The sequence below is a fragment of the Ochotona princeps genome, chromosome 31 (assembly GCF_030435755.1).
Source record: "Ochotona princeps isolate mOchPri1 chromosome 31, mOchPri1.hap1, whole genome shotgun sequence".
Classification (NCBI taxonomy): Eukaryota; Metazoa; Chordata; class Mammalia; order Lagomorpha; family Ochotonidae; genus Ochotona; species Ochotona princeps.
This window is the reverse complement of record NC_080862.1, coordinates 5012530-5033828: the sequence shown is the minus strand read 5'-3', so window position 1 is coordinate 5033828 and position 21299 is coordinate 5012530.

Here is a 21299-nt window from a genome sequence, read left to right as displayed (position 1 = left end):
TGAAACTGATTTTAGAACTGGCATCTTCTAATAAGTCTTCCCTGATACCTCCCTCTCCTGTTCTACCAGCTTACCTTCATTTTCAGGTGATAGATGTACCATTTAAGGTTAGACATCACGCTGGATTAGAGTTCATATTATGCCTCATAATGTTTCTATATCTTCCCATAATACCCACTTCCTCAGTCAGCACACAGTAGGCATTCAATAAGTATGTTTAGTGATTGCTTCAAAGATCCTACAAATCATTCCATTTATAGCAGACTTGTGAATTACTACATAATAGGCTTTCGTACCTCTGTCCCCACTGGAAGGAGTGGAAATAGACATTAAAGAAGAAGCCCAGCTGAGTGTTTAATCTCCTGGATAATTCCTCTTATCAACTGTGTCCCTGTTCTAACAGTATTTGATTCTTATCCAGACCTTATTTAGAGAGGCTGTAAAGTTCAATCCTATTTCATCAAACCACACTGACCTTGTCCATCTTGACTGTTCTTATCCTCTTCCACTGACCAAGAGCTGGGCTCCTCAGGATAAGCTTAGCTATCTGTATCAACAAATTCACCTCTAAACCTCAGATCCTGATGCAACCAATGTTGATTTCTCATTCATATTATGTGCACCTGGCTTGCAGGAGAGGTTGATCTGCTCCACAGGTTCGCTCAGGTGACTAGACAAATAGAGATCCCACTACCTGGGGACATAGTATTACCATTTACCTTAGTCATCATTCCCAAGGCCTAATTTAAAAATACATATATTTAAAACATTACATTGCATTTTTAACCCTAAGTTCTCAATGAAGCAAATTTTCACCCAGAAATAATCTTTTTGTTTTCTTTTTTATGCTTCACAACCTGCCTAGACAATGAATTTGCCTTGTTCCTTCTTCTTTGTCCTTTCAGATGTATTACCTACCTTCTTTGTTGAACTAGTGGTTTCTATCGTCCAGAATATTGTACAAGCATCATAATCATAACATACTCAGAGAAGGAATCCTCCCTACCTTTTGCTTTGATTCTTCCTGTCAGGGTGTTTGTTGGCCCTAACTGGTTCCTTCCATCCTTCCCCCATTTCTGATTCTGTAACAGGATCTGAGCTAAGTGGACTGTCCCCTTCCCTTGTTAATCATTCCGTTCACTCGTTGAACGCATCATCCTGCAGTGTGACAGCACATTTAGTAACATCTGGGCAGTTTCTAAACATGCCTGATTGTCCAGGACTAGGACCCAGAGAGTGAGCTCAGATGTCTAACCCAGGATACAAGAGTCTTAGGAAAGCTCTACAGAAAAGGACCAGAAGTTGGCAAAGGTAAAGAGAGTACCCCAAACAGTAATACTGTCAGATGAGCTCTCGCATAGCAGAGCATGGACAGAACCAGATGTGTGTAAAAATAATTGGAGAAGACCCTCATGCAGCCTGCACAGGACACAGACTGGAGTGGAGAAGACATCAAGCCTGGACAACAGAGAAGACATTGATAGGATGGTCATGACTGGGGGCACATGCCTCTATCACAACATCTAGACCTTACCAATTATTTATTTGTGTGTCCACATAGGCACCAAATTGTATGGCCAGAAGATGTTCAGGTTCCAGTAGCAAAACCACTAGACTTATTATGTCTTAAACACATAATTTTTTATCAAAATTACACACAATTTCAATGCTTGTGTTTCACCTAAACAAATTCGCATCTCTGAGGAATAGTGACCCGCAGATGTCACCTGCTCGCTAATATGCCCTCAATTTGCTCTCTCTTCCTCCATGCTCCCCTCTCTCATATTACCTCCAAAGATCACCTTTCAAATCAATTGTTTGCATGGGAGTTTGTAGTTTATAGTCTGCTATGAAAAATGTGAATGTGCATCTAGCATATACAACAAGAGAAAGGACTGAATTACTCAGAATGATTCACTGCCATACCTCACCCTCTTTCTAACAAGCTCCAGTGCAAACTTTGGGAAAGTTGGATCCTAGTTTTCCCCTCAGCTTGAACATCCCCTCTTACCAGAAGTCCTTGCTGCTCTCTAAACTCCCTCTGTGGTTCTCTTTCATGGAGCTTAAACGATTGGATTCATGTTAACTTGTTTTATCTTTCTTGTGCCCCCAAAATGAAAACTCAAAGGACACTTTTTCTGACTTGTTCATTGTGATTTTACTGGTGTAACACAATCTCTGACACTCTACAGGGACCCAATGCATAGTTGTTAAATGAATGTCTCCCATCCAACTATGTGGCCTAAAAAGAATTTCTACATCTAATGTAGCTTTTCAGATAATCCAGGTAGAGAACAAATCAGGAAAAATAAGGGTTAGAAATCTACTACTGTAGGCACTATAAAGCACCAACAATACATTCATGCCAGATTGCTGTGAATATATCACTTCCTGTGGCAGCAAGGGCGTTGCATGTATAATTAAGCAGCACACTTTAAATTAGCAGCAGTGACCTGGATTTTTCAGGCAGGTCCAATCTAACCAATGCAGAGCCCAGGAGCCAAAATCCAGCTGGTAATAGAAGAGGAAGAAGCCAAGCTGAAAGATGGAAAGGAAGCCACAAATATTAAACCCTGAGAAGGATTTGATCCACAATCTCTAGAGGTGGGTAAGCAGGAAACTTCCAGGTGCAAAGACCAGCTCCAATCTGGTACCCAGCAAGAAGACAGGGTAAGTCCCATACCCACTGGGTCATAGGTCAACTTTTCATGACTGAAAGAAAGCATCTAAGGCAACTATATTTTTTTAAAAGGCGTAAGCTCACAGTTTTGAAAGTTCAAGTCCAAGATTGTTTGATCCCAGAGGTAGGCCTCTGGTGAGAGTGGTGAATGGCAAAGAGAAACCCCACCAAAGGGATTATGTGTTGAACCAGGAAGCAGAGACAAGCTCGGTCCAAACTCAAGCTTTAGTAATAACTTCCTTGTCGCAGCTCTCTTCTGAGGACACACCTGCTCATAATCTAAGGAACCCTAATCGACCTCACCTCTTGAAGGTTCTATCACCTCCCATTTGTGCAATCGTGGGGACCAAGGCTTTAATGTATAGGAATATGAGGGACATTCACCATTCCAACAATAACAACAGGAAACTAAACTTATCAACTTAAATAAGCTTGAAAGCTAGCTGATTCTTAGAGATTCTAGAAAGGAGAGCAGTCTAGCTGACAACTTGTTTGGCCTGATGAGATTCTATGTACAAAACGCAAGCCATGCTGTGAGCTCACTGAATAAAAAGGTATTACTGTAATCTGCTAAGTTTATAGAGATGTGTTTTGAAAGTAATATAATGAAAACTATGCCACTCACCCCTAAAAGTCTCCCTCGGGAAGAGATGTCAGAAAGGAAAAAAAGAACTTGAGGTCAGTGGATTAGAGTGTGATAGTAACAGACACCCAAGCTACAGGGCTGTCAAATATCCTTCATAAGAAAATGTGTTTCTGGAAATTTGTAACGAATGTGACTTTCTTCCACACGTGTCCTTTCATAGACTATCATTTAGAGGAAAATGGGGCTGGAATCCAAAGGTGATTGGTAAGTCGCAAATGAACCAAGACGATGCCCAACATCTCTATGGTAATTGTGACCTAAGAAGAGATCCATGATAATGAATCCCACACTAATCATGAGATGCTTAAAAAAGGAACGCAGCTTAAAGCTCCATGTTATCTGAATCCATCTAGCCTCAACTGCTAGGCCGCATAAATGCAGAGGAATTATGTTTCAACCATTTCAAAGTGGTCTTTTTAGGATTTTAGTATATTTTCAGCTATGATGTGTCTTTAAAATTGTGTATATTCTGAAAGTGGCAATTTTTTTCTCTCTCACACACACAAAGCTGTTTTAAAGCTAGATGAGTTTCATAGAAAGAGGAAACCTGGTATTTAGCATTTAAATAGTATTGTGCTATCTAAATTTACTAGAGCTACCACAAAACTCATCACAGCAAATGGGTGACCTTAACAACAATGCTCTCACAATTCTGAAGGCTAAAGCTCAAAAAATGAAGGTGTTAGCCAGTTCAGTTTATCCAGATACTAAGCCATGTGCCTTATAAATGGTTATCTTTTCATCATGCCCTCATACCACGGCCCCTCCTCCGGGCAGATACACACCTGATCTGCGTTTTCGTCTTCCTACAAGGACACCACACTGAGTTAGGGCCCCATTCCCAAGATCTCATTCAACTTTTTTTTAAGATTTATTTTATTTTTATTGGAAATGCAGATATACAGAGGAGGAGAGACAGAGGAAGATCTTCTGTCTGATAGTTCACTCCCCGAGTGACCGCAATGGCAAGAACTGAGCCAATCCAAAGCCAGGAGCCAGGAGCTTCTTCTGGGTCTCCTACGTAGGTGCAGGGTCCCAAGGCTTTGAGCCATCATCAACTGCTTGTCCAGGCCACAAAAATGGAGCTGGATAGGAAGCGGGGCCACTGGGATTAGAACTGGCGACCATATGGGATCCTGGCGCATACAAAAGGAGGACTTTAACCACTACACTACCGTACCGGGTCCATATCTCATTTAACTTTAATTACCTCCTTAACAGCTCTGCTGTTAAATAATAGCCAATTCAGGGTTTAGAACATCCACATAAGGTTCTATGCAGGACACAGTTCACTCCCTCATGTATGAAGGAGTTAACACTAGTAATTAAGCAAAAAAAAAAATGGGACTAAAATGGACATTGGATTCTGCTTTTCTGCACATTATCTCCTCTGGTCTCCTGGACTTTCTAGTAGTTTTCCAAATGGCCAAAGACTAGCAGGAACATTTCATCAAAGCTCAACACAGGAAGAGTGACAACTGAGGTTGCTGAGACAATGCAGAGTGAACTGATGATGGCGGAAGCATGGGGAACTAGACCAGAGATTTTTTTCCTGCTAAACAATTTTTTCTTGTATCTCTGAGCCACATTCAACTGCAGCCACATCTCTAGTTCTACAGACTTCTTCATATGACTTTGTCTTTTTCTAAATATGGCATCAATGATTTGCATGAAGCATGCTCACTGTCCTCATGTATTTGAAGGATTATCTAATGTAAGTGGGGATTGGCCAGAGCTACGGAGCTCCCATCTTAAGATAACTGCAGGAGTTGACTTAGCTCCATCCAAAGTGCCCTTACCAAGTGCTGATGCACAGGACAGGACGCTCTGTGATACAGGGAGGACCTCACCTTAGACGTCCTCAAAGAAGAACCTTCCTGACTGGGAGTGTTTACCACGGAACAGAACAGGGGACTAAACATCTATTTAAACTTCCTGAACTTCTCCAATGTTGTCCACATTTTGTTTTTCTAAAGAAGACCGCTTTTGCAATAGAAGCAAGTGAAACAACAGGATTGGAAGGGAATAACCTACAGGTTTCCAGCTCCAGGTCTGTTTTCTACAAAGAGGTGTTTCCAACAATCAGCCAACCAACCAACCTCCATTGAGTGCCAAGAACTGACCAAAATCCTAAAGAGTGAATAATGAGCAAAACAAACCTAGGTGCTACATTCATGAACTTGAGAGTTTAGTGCAGACAATGAGTACACATGGAAACTGTGATCCATGGCATTTTCCAAGAGCCAGTGGAGCTAGTTAGAGGGTTCAGAGAAGGCCACCTTCATACAAGCTAAAAATCCTAGAGCAAGTCATTTAACCCCTCCATTCATCCATAATGACTGCTGTTAAATGGGACAGAAAATTACAGCCTTACCATGACTTTGAGGAACAGAGAGCTTGTACCTGAAGTGGTATGACCTCTGTAACCTTGGAGAAGATTCTTGAACTCTGTAAGCCTCAGTTTCCCTTCTCACCACTGAGGAATGGGTGATGATAGGACCACGGTCATGAGGCTGTGAAATCATGCCTGTGAAGCTCACGGGGTAAATCCCCCATAACTGACACCCAGAATTATTAAGATAAACAGAAACCACCCAGAGTGCTTGGAAAGAAAAAATGCCCACACCCTACATCTTCATTTTGTTTAACTCTTCAAAGATCCCCCAAGCTGTTTAGGGAGGAGGCGAACATAAGCAGAGCTGGTGGTGATATTTATCTCAACCACATTTGGGAGCATCAACAGGGCTCACCAACGTTGTGCTTCCTTCCTCAGAGTTGGCTGTCTACCATAGGATGAAAAAAGAATTATTCCTTCTTGAATTCATGTTCAACCCTTTCTTCTCTTTACAAACCAGAGGAGGTTAGAAAGAGCACTTGTAGAAAAAGGAAACCACCACAGCCCGCGCAGCCACCAGAGGAAAATTCCCAGCAGCGGCACCCTGATGTGCCAGGGGGAGACAGCCCCCCTATGAATAAATAATCTACATTTCAAGCAGGATTATGGATATGAATGAAAGACGAAAAGCACATCAGGGTACCAATTCGTCACATACTCCACACAAAGGCACAACCTTGTTTTTCTCACTCCTGGCTTACCCTACTTCCCACTGCACTCTGAGCCCAAATATGCACTATACACACACACACACACACACACACACACACACACACACATATATAAAGATTTACAAAGGAGGTCAGATGGGTACCGAGAGATCCAAACACACAGGCAATTGCAGCAGGCCTGGGAGGGTCACCAATGGTCTCGTTTCCTATCAGACAGTCCCCTGCAAAGCTTGCAGATCACTGCAGCAAGGGGTGTCTCCCTGAAAGCTGGCCCTGTGTAGGCTTCCCTGTTATCTCCCCCTTGACTTGATAGCTAATACAGCTCCTACAGCCGCTGTATCCCATTAGGTCAGAGCAATGAAAACGAATGCCATTTTCTTGATGGGTTATGCAGAATCGCTGTAATTTGAAGCAAGCCTCCCTGGCCAGGCTTCCCCTCACTGTCTCCACTGCCCACGCCAGTCAACACCAACACCACCATGTCCCTGCTCTGCCTCGACGGCTCCCTGCTCCCTAACCCCTCCCAGACTCCTCCCAGAGCCCATCTCTGTCTGTCCCTGGTCTCCCTTTACAAACTGAATATATTGGGGCCCTGGCGGGCTGCCATTCTAACTGCACATTAGAAATGGTAGAGTTTTCCTCTATCTGATTCTATAAAATGAGTTCACCAGAAGGTGCAGACCCAGCACATTCGTGGTTTTTCCTATAAATTACTTTAACACTGTGTCCAATCATATATATAATTTCAGATTTTCAATTTCAACTCACTGCTGTGTCAGCACAGACTCCACTGATATGTCTAACGTATTTAGCTTAAAATGAAACGGATGGCATTTCATTACCAGGAAGATAATATTTTTGAATATGTTTCCTGCATGGCAGGATCCATCATTATTCTGCCATTTTATGTTCAGTGTGTGTAATAGCTTTTTAATGCTTTGACGTGTTTTATTTATATGTGTAATATTTTTCTAATACCATAGGCCAGTTTAACTCATTGGACACTTTAGAAAATCTTAATTGAATGCTTTTAAATATTAGCAAAGGAGGGAAAGGCGGAACAACTAGCCAGTATTTTTATCTGAGGTTTTGTAAGGAGTAACCAAAAAGTCAGACTGTTCAACTCTTGTTCTTTATCTACCCTCCCCAATCTTTTCCTGCCCTCTCTCACTCAGTAGTCACCCCATAAATATACACACTTTGGAGAGGAAATAAAAAGAGAAAGAAAATCCCCTGCTCCCCCGAGACACAGAAGCTGTCAGGGTAAAAGCAAGGCCCGGTGTGAACGAGAGGGGCACTCTCATTGGCTGAAGCCTCTGACAGTGCTGAAATCTCTAATACCAGGTTCCCGGCTTTTTGACCAAAGTCATGGAATGTTTGAAAGAGGACTTTTTGCGAAAGCTGTCTTTGCAGAGAAGATGCAAGGAATAAGAGTCACCTTAAAAACTTGCTGGGAGTCAACTTTGCTACAGGCATTGGGACCGAATGGGTGAGTGCTGGGGACAGCACCTCTCTCTGCAATCAGGGCAGCAGCTTACTCAGGCTGAGAGACTCAGGTGCCCACGTGCCAATGGTGGGTTGTTTTTCGCATGTCCAGATGAAGCAGATTAAGGAAGGGGTCACTGGCCACTGCGTCCTACTGGAAGGCCCTGGTTTCAGGTCACTACAGGCACTGGAAGTAAGATTTAACACTGTCTCTGTTGAGCAAGCTCTGCCTTTCTCTGTCGTCCTAGGCAAGGGTCCATGGATCTGGATTTTCATTCCAGACCACCTTTTATCGCCTGTGGGACCCAAAGTATATTACTATGGTACACAGGGGTGTTTACCTCTACCACTGAGGCAATGGTTCCAGCCCCAGATCTTACCACAAGACTAAGACACAACGCAAACATGAAGACACCAGGCCAATCCATGGCTTATGTAGGCAATCCACAAAAATAACATGTTTGTTATCATTAACAAATTGCTTTGGTGTTAAATATGAGTCAATCTTTTCTCCTTTTCCAACCTAAAACCAGACACTCCAATCTGCATGCTGATGAAATAAGCTCATTCGTATAAATAAAAGTTGTCATAAAAACATTTTAAAAAATCATAGTATTCGGCGTCTGGCTTCCACTCTCACAAACATTGCAGTACACTGGGTTCCACAGAGACACCACTGGGGCAAAGATGCTTGCATCAACTTCTCAGCGTTTTCTAAGGGGCGGGGGAGAGCGGCACTCAAAGAGGTGTAACAGCATGTCTGCTAGAAAGAAGAGAAAATCTGAGGATACGCAAAAGTGGACAAGACTCATTACGAAAGAGAAATCAAAACTACATCCTTCCTAAAGGAAAGACAGAAAAAGAGCTTAAGGGTCTCCATGCGCCAAAATCCGTTGCCCGTTTCCTTGTTCTAAGTCTCACCCAGAAGGCAAAGAAGAATATCCTGATCTATCTATGGGTGAAGTTGCAGAGAAACCGCACACGAGGAGCCATGATGTGCAGCAGACAACAGTCGGCCTTATGAAAAGAAGGAAGAACCCGGGAAGGACAGTGCTGCCTCCGAGCAGAGGGAAAGCCTGATGCAGCCACAATGTAAGTCACCGAGGCGGAAGAGTAAGGAGGAGAGGAAGGGGAGGAGGATGGAAGATGCAGAAGATGAAGAGGAGGAAGATGAGGAGGAGGAATAAGGTAGTTCTAGTGCAATATTTCTCTTGTCTCTAAAGCGATTAACCCCCTGTGCACACACAGTCCTTTTAAAGAAAAAAAAAAGCAAAAAAAGAAATTTAAGGCTCTGTAAGATCTGCTCTTAAATTCCACAGTGTCTTTTTTTTTTTTTTTTTTTTTTTTTTTTTTTTGCTTGATTAACATCACACACTGCCAATATGTCTTCAGATAGCTCTGTCCTGGTGGTATTTTGAATAGCTGCTAACCTTGCCTACTACAATATGGAGGTTGTAAATTGGCATGGAATTTAAAGCAGGTTCCTATTGGTACACGGCACAAATCACTTCTATATGGAGCAGTGGTTTTTTTTTCAACTCGTCTCTGATTCAGTTTGTAGAAAATAATTGGCTACTAAATGATACTCCATAATTCCAAAAAAGTTACAGCTATTTTGCTGATATTCTGAACACCTCTAAACAAATTTATGAATTTTTCTTAATAAAATAAACCATAGTCTTCATTTACTTAAAAGTCATTTGGGAGTAAAATTCCAAGTTCAGCTTATGGATATGGCTACTTTAAAGAGTCATCTTCTGCTTCTAAGAACACACAACACACACACATACACACTCACAATTTTTCCTGCCTCCTTATAAACATATACATATTTAGATTCTGTTCTTAAAGAAATCAGCACAAAACTCCTTAGAACTAAGCCTGCCAACTAACAACTCCTTGGGCTACATTAACATATTTAAAACTTCTTGCAACTTAGTCTAGTCCTCTAAGGGTTGGAAAATAACTCTATGTGGTAAGCAAACTTTAAGAAAGCCAGATAATAAATATTCGTGACATTCTTGGTTTGTTTCTGCTACTGTTGCTTACAAGCCACAATGCATAACATGTCTATTTCCCAGTCTAGCTCGATTCACAAAAGGAAGAAGTTGGTTTAGTTTGCAGATTGAACCCTAACACAATCATATACCTCAATTTCTACATTTTTCATGTCCCACTAAGTAAAATCACAAAGCCAAATGCAGAGAAAAAGAAAATGTCAACAACTCAAGACAAAGGAATTCTAAACCCAGTATCTGGAGATTGTATCTCTTCTTTTTAAAAAGAAGAGAGTATTTATTTTTATCTGAATACCAGAGAAGTAGAGACAGAGCTCTCCCATATGCTGGTTCACTCCCCAAACACCTACAAAGTCTGAGAGTTGAGAGCACGTTGAATCCAAGACCCAAGAACTCAATTCAGGTATCCCATCTAGGTGGCAGGGTCGTGGGTACATGAGCCATTGGATGTTGCCTCCCAGGATGCTCATGAACAGGAAGTTGGAACTGGAAGCAGAGCTGGGACTCATTCCCAGGCTCTTCAACTTCAGACATGGTATCCCACATAATAACAACCAAATCAAGCCCAACATCTGCCCAAGACTCTCTGGTTTCTCCAAAGTTAAACATAGAGGTCTCCTTTTGCCTCTGTGGCTTACTTCGAGGAATGTGTCCATGAATCACTGACTGCAGTTGGAGTTGGAACACTTGAGCTGCACTCCTCAAACCATTTAGACTGCCAAGGACTTAACGGGATACCCAAATAAAAAATTGGGGAACTATTAGGTGAATAGTTTATTAAAGTGGTGGCCACACATTCCATAAAAGTTTTCTTGCCTAAGGATTTATTTATTTTTATTGGAAAGGCAGATTTTGTAGAAAAGAGGAGAGACAGAGAGAAACATCCTCCATCTACTCATTCACTCCCCAAGTGGCCACAATAGCCAGAATTGAGCCGATTTGAAGCCAAGAACCAGGAGCTTCTTCTGGGGCTCCCACACAGGTGCAGGGTCCCAAGGCTTTGGGCCATCCTCTATTGCTTTCCCAGGCCATAAGCAGGAAGCTGGATGGAAGCAGAGCAGCCAAGACACAAACCAACATCCATGCAGGATACCAGCGCTTGAAAGAGGAGGATTAGTCATTTGAGCTATCATGCCAGGCCCCCATGCCTGCTTTTCTTAAGAGAACTCCTAGACAGAAGAAATAAATGAAAGCTTTTTTGGAGTTAGCACCGATGCAACAGGTAGGGAGTGTGCCCGTTTCACAGTGGGTGCTCAGAAGACATTTTGAAAATGAACAGACGCATTAGCAAAAAAGGAAAACATTGAACATCCCAGCTTCCAGCTTCTTTTTCCCACTTTCAAACTTCTCAAATTATCACCTATAACCATTAATTCATTCAAGGTTCCACAACATAAACATTAGAAATCATTATGCAAACACTCTTCCAGGACCTAATTTTGACTTCACACTGTACCCTATAGTAAAATCTTTCTGAGCTGCTTGGTTATCTGCCTAAATCTACTACAAGACAGATTTTCAGATTGCAAATGGTTGGCTGGCTATTGCATCGAAAACACAGACTGTGTGCATTATCAACAGTAAACCTTAACACAACTCCTTTTCTCCCAGGTCTCTGGGGAAGAAGACAGTACTTAGCTAATGAGAGGAGCGAGGCATGCCAAGCTCTCGGGACTCCCACAGAAGAACATGCTGCACACAAGTCAGGTAGTATTGTTTTGCATTCCAGAGGTTTTTCAGAGCCTAAAGAGAAATGGCTCCTCCCAAGCAGATCTTAGGGGCTGTAGCCAAGACTCAGGCTGTCCTGGAGGGATGATCACACCCCAGCAGAATGTCGCAGGGTAGGATGGTCACACCCACTTCTTGTGGCAGAGTGCCAGAGGGTAGTCGCTCCTCCTAACAAGAGCAGTTCGGGAGTCAGGTAGCCAAGCCACAAGCAGGCACACCCTGGACAGTCCTACCCAAACCCGCTAAGATACTTAGAGAAGTGTCAGCACACTCTTAGAGCTTAAATTCTGCACGCTCTTAAAGATTCCAGAGAAAACAGTGGACCTCTAATCAAAATTAAATAATGTTCATGCAAGTTTCTAGAACAACAGATATTTCCTGCGTAAATACAACCCTCGCAGATTTTCCACTTCGTTCTATCAAAAAGTTCATTCCCTTTTTAATCTCAAATTCAAGTGTCATGTGGAAATGGCTTATTTCCTAAACCTGACAATTTCATATGATATCAAGATCCTAACTGCTGTCAACCCACTTTTCATTTTTCAAGATCTACAGGCTTTCACAAACTTAGTAGATAGTCCGGCAACTGAAGAAAGCAGGTTTTTGCTAGAAAGCTACAGTTTCAAGGAGGATGTCCCTAGAGACCTGTGCCCGTACCTCGCCTCAAGGAAGGCAGATCGATAGTGTGGATTTATTTGCTGCTTGTTAATCTGTCTACCTTAGTGAAAGTGTCGAATCATGGTGGGTTTTCATTTCTTTAATGTGGTACTAGTAAGTTTCAAACTTTTGCTACCAGCAGTCTCCAAATGGCAAACACTGGAGGCATCAGTAACCCACGGGACATTTAGTCTCTTTTCGTCAAGCCATCCAAATAGGCCCTGTCCTGAATGAGAAGTCAACCTCTCGTTTCTCCTGATCTATTCTAGACCGAGATAGAAGAGTAACTGCACAAGCAAGGTGGGGAGAGACACAGAATTGGATTATGTGAACACACATGCGCGCGCACACACACACACAAACGCTAGGGAAATTCCCCTGAGGCTACTCAAAAGAAATCGAGTCTGACCTTCCAAATTAGTTAGCTTGACTCATTTTCTGTTTGTAGCAGGGAGACTGAATTACAGCAGCCTATAATAGTTAAATAGCTATGTTTTCTTTGGCTCATTGCTTTACGGTGAAATTTCCCCTGCAGTAACTAACTCCATCCCCAGTACCCTAAACTGCAAAAAAAAAAAAAAAAAAAAAAAAAAAAAGCATGCCCCATTCTCTCTGGTGATGCTTTCACAGGCCATTGGGCAAGGGGTCTCTAGCGGGGGTCTTCAGGTAAGTATTCCTTCGTTTGTTTTTCAGTTTTAACTCACCATCTGAAAAACCAAAGTCTGAATTCAAAACTCGTCTCCAAAAGCTAGATGCCTCTGATCTCTTTTGTAAAGCAGAGAGTCCTCTTCCCTCCTCGTGATGTGTCACCAGCAGTTTTACAAGTCATTGCCTCGCTTCCATCACAGGGACGCAAAGCACCAGGCCAGGATGAGTCTGTCACTCAGGGCTTCTGCAGCAGGGGTGCCCTCCCAGCTTTCATTTCCATTCTTCAAAATACTAAGTGGTCCACACCTTTTGATCCCAAAAGGCTCCATGCAGTGTCTTAGGAACCTGCGGAGCAGACTGATGCAGCAAGCATTGGGGAGAGGGTGACTTTTGCATAATTGTTGTTTATTTCTGTGGCAAGTTGCTAGTCAGGAAAACATGAATTTGAGGGACATTTATGGCTTGGCATTTCCATCCTTGACTTCAGGCCTTGGAACTGCCATGTGCATGGTGACATTTGAAACTTGACCACCCCAGCCTGCCTGGTTGCCAGACAGCAGCTACTTTGGCAAGTAGGAACTCCAGAGGGAAGGGAAGAGGCGCTCTTCGGAAAGGAATGACTAAATGTCTGCTACGTCCTGGGCGAAGAATAAACAGACAGCTGCTTTCAAAAGGTTTCTCCTGTCTCCTCGAGCCAGAGAAGGTGAGCTGCTCCAGGGCGTCCAGGGGAAAACGCACAAGAACATGAACGGGGAAACCGCACGTTCTTACAGGAGCGCGAGAGGGCTCAGGTGGAGAACAAGAACAGCACCTTCCCCCTCCGCTGTCCCCATCCTGCTCCTTGTGGTGTCCAGGCACAGAGCTCCTGCAGCTGGAGCCTGCAGTCTCATCCCAGGCTTAGTGGAAAGCTTAACTCGTCAGAAGCTGCCTCCGAGGAAGGCACAATTTGGCTTCCTCCTTGGCCATGCCCCTTATTCACTATGGATTGATGTAGGATGGGAGTTAACTGCAACTTCTTGGCTTTGTTTCTTCTGAGCCTCTTATACTTGTAACTCTGCTGTCTTTCCCAGTCACCTGATTCTCCAGAAGGAGATTCAAAGAGAGGTGAAGTGGCACTCAAAAGAGTGGGCGATGAGATGGCTAGCAAGGGCTCAGACCAACAGGGCGGATCTTTTGTTTCTAACAGCACAGCTTCCCTAAGAAACTGGGAGAAACTGATACATTCCTAATAAAAGAATAGACCACTCCTGTCTTCTGTCATAATATAGCCAGAATAAAAAGAGGAAACACTAATGCAAGGCTCAGGTTGTTCTTAAGGACTCCACATGTTAACCTGATTAACCCCCGCACACCATGTGAAGTAGATACTAAGAGCATCCATTTTAGCACTGGAGACAGGCCCAGAGAAGGTAAGTAACTTGCCCAATATCACACAGCATCTGTGTTGTAAAAGAACCTGGGAAATCACTCAAACATGTAGCCTGGCACTGTCTGTAGCCTGTCTCCTACGACTGACAAGTATTCATGTGTGTCCATTCCGTCCTCCTGCTGTTTGATAATCTCATTTCTCTCTCTCTCTCTCTCTCTCTCTCTCTCTGTCTCTGTCTCTTTTTCTCTCTCTTTCTCAGAGCTGAACTAGATTTCTCCATTTCACAGGTTTCACAGACTATGCCCAGGATCCAGGAACATGGCCTTAACAACAGAAGGACTGTTTGGTGTTCACCTGTCAGTCGAGGTCATTGCACAGGGTATCTGTCCCAATGGAGCAGAGTTCAACCCCAGGAGCATCCTTTACAAAGGATGCCTAAACCCCAGCAGGCTGAATGAAGGTTGGTGGAGTCAGTTAGGGAGAATGTCTTACAGGGACCTGATTCACACAGCTGCGAGGCTGGGTGAGTGTCAAGAGTGCCGCTGAAGCCGGTCCACAGAACTTATCAGAACACAGACAACGCAGAATGCCTGGGAGCAGGAAAGGCTGAAACGCCACTGGGATGGTGGGATGCTCTCCAAAGTTCTTATGGACGCTAACTTGGACCCCGATGACATGAGTGGCCTGCAATAGCTGTTGCAAATGGAGAGTGTGTGTCATGAAACAAAATGCAGATGCTTGGCAGAGGATTTGGAAGCGTGGAAGCAGGTAACGGGAAGGGAGTATCAGAAAAGATGGTTCAACCCAGTCACCTTGACCTCTGACAAAGCCTCCACGCCTCCTCATGGAAACTCAACCGCGCCACAGCGTGTGTGGAACCGTCTCCTTATCCGCACGGATTTCCCATTCAGTGTGGGAGGCAGACAGTAAACTGAGACACAGAGCCGCAGATCTGCCTAGACCCACTACCTATTAGTCCTGTGACTTTAAACATTTTTGCTTTTCTGGTCAAAGAGGGGAAGTAACAATAATACTATCTTTATCAGATAGCATTCAGACACAGAAAAGACAGAGAGAAAATCCTTAGAAAGCACCAGATTTTGAGTCTTAGTGCCTGACAAATGTTTAGTAATATATATATAACATAAAGCAATAAACTATCTTTAATTTAAATATCTAGTAACAAAGCTAATAATGCCCTTATTAATACTTCATAATTTAAGTTACACAATGGCCACATTAACTAAAGGTGCATTTTCTCAGCCATTATTGTTTCACGTAGAACAACAGCCTATGAGACCTCCAAATTCATATCGTTATCTATCCAGAGGTTTCATGTTGGATTGCAGTATCTGCTTCAATCATTTAACCCACCTCCAAGCACAGGCATCCCATATGGTTGACAATTCATGTCCCGGCTACTCCACTTTCCATCCATCTCCCTGCTTAAAGCCTGGACAAGCAGTAGAGGACAGACCCAAACCTTGCGACCCTGCACCTGCATGGAAGACCTGGAGGAAGGTCCTGGCTCTCAGCTTTGGATCAGCTCAGTTCTGGCCAGTGCAGCCACTTAGCAAGTCAACCAGTGTCTGGAAGATCTTCCTCTGTTTCTTGTGTGTAAATCTGCCTTTCAAGTCAAGATGAATAAATCTTTAAAAAATAATAAAATAAATAAAAGCTAAACCCTGCCAAAAAGAGAGTAGGCAATTTTTCAAGTGCCTGAGTGGGTTTTGTTGAGATGTTTTGCTCTAAATATACTTTTAAAAATGTGTTTTTTTGGTCATTAATAGAAAAATCAGGCAAAGAAATGCAGACACCTCCAATCTCCCCCACAAAAGTACACGACTTCTAAGATTTCTATGATCTCTAAACTCAAAATTGATATTAACCATTGAAAATGGTGTGATCCAATGCTACATCAGTCTCCACTGGACCATTCCTAAATATTTGGGACTAAGAAAGTTGAATGATAAGAAACTCATCCACATGGAGGGAAACCAGTACACAGGAAGACAATTCCAATTCTAAAAACATTACTACAATAGCCGGATTTTGCCTCCTTGCATCTCAGAGCAGTCTATCACTGTTCTGCTCCACTTATAAAACCCCTATAACTCTCGGCTTCAATCTTTAACTCTTGGCACCCCTTCCTCTCTACTGTGCAAATTCTACACTTAAGCTCACAGGCCCCTCACTCCTTCTCAACAACTGCGGACCAAAACTCCATGTGACTGCTCTTCCTTAATCCACAGGCATCTGCCAAGCTCCTCTTTGCACAGATCCGTCAAGTGTTCTCAGGGCAGTTACTCATGGGCCTGTGAGCATGAATCAGCAAATCTCTCCAATGTTCATTTTAACGTGCTGCACTCTGAAGAAGTACAATGCTCTAAGAAGCAACCTGGGAAGTCCAGAACACAGAGAAGCCATCACCACTCACCCCACTCTTGTCTGGATTCAGCATGGTCCACTATCAGATGAACTGTTTTAGCAACTCTATTATGCTGCTCACTTGATTTCTACCAAATGGAGCCTTAGCTTCTTTATTTTGCAGAGTGGGATCATTGTAATAGAATGCATTTAAGGTCCTGCAAATCTAAATGCTATGTCTTAACATATATATCTTCAGGGTGTGGACACTTGACCAAGCCGTTCAAACACCTGTTAAGACACTTACGTCCCACATTTGAGTGCCTGAGTTCAAGACCTGACTGTGCTCTCAATTCTAAGGAAGTAGTGATAGCTCCAGGAACTGAGTTCCTGTCTCATGTGGGAGTCCTGGCCTGAGCTTTCCAGTTCCCAGCTTCTGCCAGTTGTGGACATTTGGGGAAGTAAACAGCTCAAAGGATCTCTCTAAAAAAAAAAAAATTTTTTTTAGAATACATAAAAAAAAGTTATATATGTGAGTGACATTGACATTTGGAGATTTTATTATGGTCTATAAGACTTCTCACTACCCCCAAGGTGCACTGGTTTTTCTGACTATTTGTTGAATTCTCTATTTAGTGAAGGGTAAAACTTGTGATTACAGAGGAAAATATGTCATTATAACAATAAACAGAAAACTAAGGGAGAAAGGAGAAGGGTTAGAAAGCATCATTACACCCTTAATATATGTGAAATAAGTGAAAAATTTTTCCCTTTATACAATGTTTTTAATTTTTATATTAAAAATAAGACTGCCTGAAGGTCATAACTTCACAATAAATCCCAGAGCCTTATCATTCATTAATGAAAATGTGGCCAAGATATACTGGGCAGTATATTATATGTTTTGTAAGTATTTGGCCATGGTTCTAATGAGACAGGTATAAAATGGAAAGATTTGTGGTATAAACTAAAATGTACAACCAAGAGGAGAAAAGCTTTTCCTACATCACTCTTAAAGAGCATTTTCAGGTTACAAAGCAGCTTCCATAAACATTAATTCAAACTATCTTACTTGGAAGACTTGTACCTCCAAAGCTTTATTAGACTGTCCTAATTAATGTTCAGCAAAGCAGCGCTGCACTGGCTTATCGTCTCTCAGAAATGATGTGTTCCCAGTCATAACCAAGCTCACCACTTAGCATTTATGCATGTGTAGGAAGCACAGGAATTTGTAGACTTCAGTTCAGCTCGTGTTCTTCAGATGAACTCCACTAATTTAAGGAACTTGAGACCAGATGTCTCATAAAGTGGCGATTTATCTAGATTAGTCATCGGATGTTGATAGCCACAATTCTTTCTGCAAAATACACAGCACATTCTGATCCTAAGAAGGCTCCACATTATGAATTCCTTTCACTTGGCTGAGTGCTTCATTTGCGTGCTAATAGAAAATTCATTGAGGCAGCAGGCAGTAATCAGAGCTGTTGGGAGTTCTAGTCCACTGCACCACAATCCCACTGCAGTAAGAGTAATGGCAGAAAGGGTACCCCAGAAAAACCCACTTACCTGTCTGCCATAACACTAAGCTTTTTGCATATGTGAAGCACGTGTGTAGGGCGTACAAGGATTTAGGATAAACTTGCAAATCCGACCACAAGAGAACAACGCTGTTTCCACTGAACCTACTTAGTGAAAATGCTTCAGTGTGCTCAGCAGGGAAAGGAAACGTAACTGTGAGAAGACTGGACATTACGTTAGGATGAGTTCTTTGGCGCAAAAGAATGTCTGTGAACTGCTAGTTCCAGGTCACATAGCACAGAATTTCACCAACACAAAGAGAGGCGGCAGCAGGCAGGAATGCTGAAACACACACAGCAAACAGAAAACCAGCTGAGGGTTCTGCACCAAGGAAGTGGTACAGGCAACAGCGGGCTAACCACAGAAGCTTAACATGTGGCTGCCAGACTTGCAGCATGGCAGTTCAACTCAACAAGGCATGAATAAGACTAAATTTTTTTTTTTTAAAGATTTATTCATTTTATTACAGCCAGATATATACAGAGGAGAGACAGAGAGGAAGATCTTCCGTCCGATGATTCACTCCCCAAGTGAGCCGTAACGGGCCGATGCGCGCCGATCCGAAGCCGGGAACCTGGAACCTCTTCCGGGTCTCCCATGCGGGTGCAGTGTCCCAATGCATTGGGCCGTCCTCAACTGCTTTCCCAGGCCACAAGCAGGGAGCTGGATGGGAAGTGGAGCTGCCGGGATTAGAACCGGCGCCCATATGGGATCCCGGGGCTTTCAAGGCGAGGACTTTAGCCGCTAGGCCACGCCGCCGGGCCCGACTAAATTTTTTTTAAAGGCTTACACAAGCAAGAAACTTGTTTGTGTAAGAAACACGGGAGTTATTTTTCAGATACCATCTGAGAAACAGATAGCACTTGAGAAAAAAAGAGGTGAAGGATTTCTTGTAGAATAGGATCTCTTGGAGCAGCGGGGACTTCAATGGAATTTCTCTGGCTCAAACTTGTCTCAATCCTTGTTCTAGCAGAGTTGAAAATAAAAATTATCTTGGGCTTCTCTCCAGGTACCCTTCCATTACCAACTAAAAGTGATACAATTAGTAACTGGTAGAATTGAAGTTCCCAATGGTCCTTAAAGTTCCACACCCAACCCGGTTCTTACTGTTTGGTATTACAGCCCAGCCATACCTAGTACACAGCCTGACACAGCTCTCATGTGGCCCAGTGGAAGCAGAAACTTAGCTCAACATGTCTTCCATCCACTCTGGCTGTCACAAGCACCAGTGGATGCTGGAATCTAGCCCAGTCCAGTGAGCCCCAGACTCTGTCCACTCCCATGCCAAGGGACATTACAGCCCAGACCATCACCCCCATTCTGGCTCTTATGCTCATCAGTGGGAACCACAACCTAGCTAGGGTGTCCCGTTAGTTCTCCAACCAAGCCTGTTCCCAGATCAAGCTCTTGTGCATGCCAGTGATTGCTCAGACCCAGCTCTGCATAGCCCATCCCCTGTCTTGACCTTCGCCATGACATGTTTCCTTATGTGAAATGAAGTCTAACAGAGAGAGGAAGGGATGAGTGTTCTATTTTCTGGTTTACTGCCGAAATGGCCCCAATGGGCAGGGTTGAGCCAGGCCAAACCCAAGAGCTCCTTCCAGATTTCCCACATGAGTGGCAGGGACTCAAGGAGTTCAATGGTCTTCCACTGCTTTTCCAGACACAATGGTACAGAACTGGATTCAAAGTGGGGCAGCCAGACCACGGAGTGCATGCATCAGAACTGGGCCTCCTCAGTGGCTAAGACAGAGCAGTGAATGGCATATCCAGATGCACATAGAGGATAAGGCAGTCCATTGTAGCCTGCAGACGACTTCTGGTACCATAGTAGAGAAAGTAGGGCAGAATAAATTGCTCAACTACCCCCAAGCGTTGACAGCAAATTACTGAGTGAATTAAACTCTAAGCTGGACTATGTCAGCCAATGGACCTGGAAAGGGCACCCTCATCCTTGAATCAGCAAGATTGACTAAAACCACTTGAACAGAATCCTGCTCTACATCCGGGACCCTGGGATGACATCAGATTGCTGTTCCCCATCCTTCGGTCCTCAGGTGGTTGGGAGGCTGGGTGTACCTTTTCCCCTTATCTTCCCCCTTCCCCAGAATACAGGAAAAAGAAAAAGAAAATTTGGAAAAAATGGTATCACCCATTTTCCCCTAATCCTCAACCCTTTCCACCCTAATTACCTATGTAAGCATCATCAAAAATAAAACAAAAAGTAGAGCAGCCAAAACTCAAACCAGTCACTATATGGGATACCAGCACTACAGGCTGTGGGTTAATTTGCTATGCCACAATGCCACACTGCTCTCCATTCCTACCTACTCCCCCATCACACCTCAACCAGATTCTACACTTTCAAGGCAGCTCCTTGCTAATGTGTCTTAAAAAATAGTGGGTATGACCCAAGTGCCTGGGGCCCTGCCCACCCTATGGGATACCAGGTTGGAGTTCTAGGTTCTCCACTTTGGTTTGGTTGGACTCTAGTCATCACAGCCATCTGGGAAGTGAACCAGTGTATTGAAACATCCTCCTCCCTCCTCTGTTGCTGCATTTCAAATAAATAATAAATCTTTAAAAATAAAAAGGATAGTTTATAAGTAGGCTAGGTAATCATTTTAACATTTTTTTTTTACTTTGTCACCAAAAAAAATTACTCTCTTGAAGATTTGTACTGGTTTGCAGCCCTCAAGTAAACATAGGCAATGTTAGCTTTTTAAATAAAGATGATTTGGTTTCTAGTCATATTCCCAAGTTGATTCAGTAATTCAACATAGATTCTTTTCTCAAATTATGGCATAAATCATTTACTATATAGTAGGTGGTTTAATGATTTCACAGAAAATGTAAAATCAATTTCGATGCAAATGTAACTTCAATAGAAATCACCACTTCCCCCACTTATCAACTCTGTGACTTCAGAGATATTATCTAACCTTTCCAAGTCTATTCCCTTGTGAAAAAAAAAAAAAAAGCCGCATCTACATTTGAGTGCTGGTGCCAAAGACCTAAATCACCAAAACACATTTTGTGACACAGAAAATTCTCAAG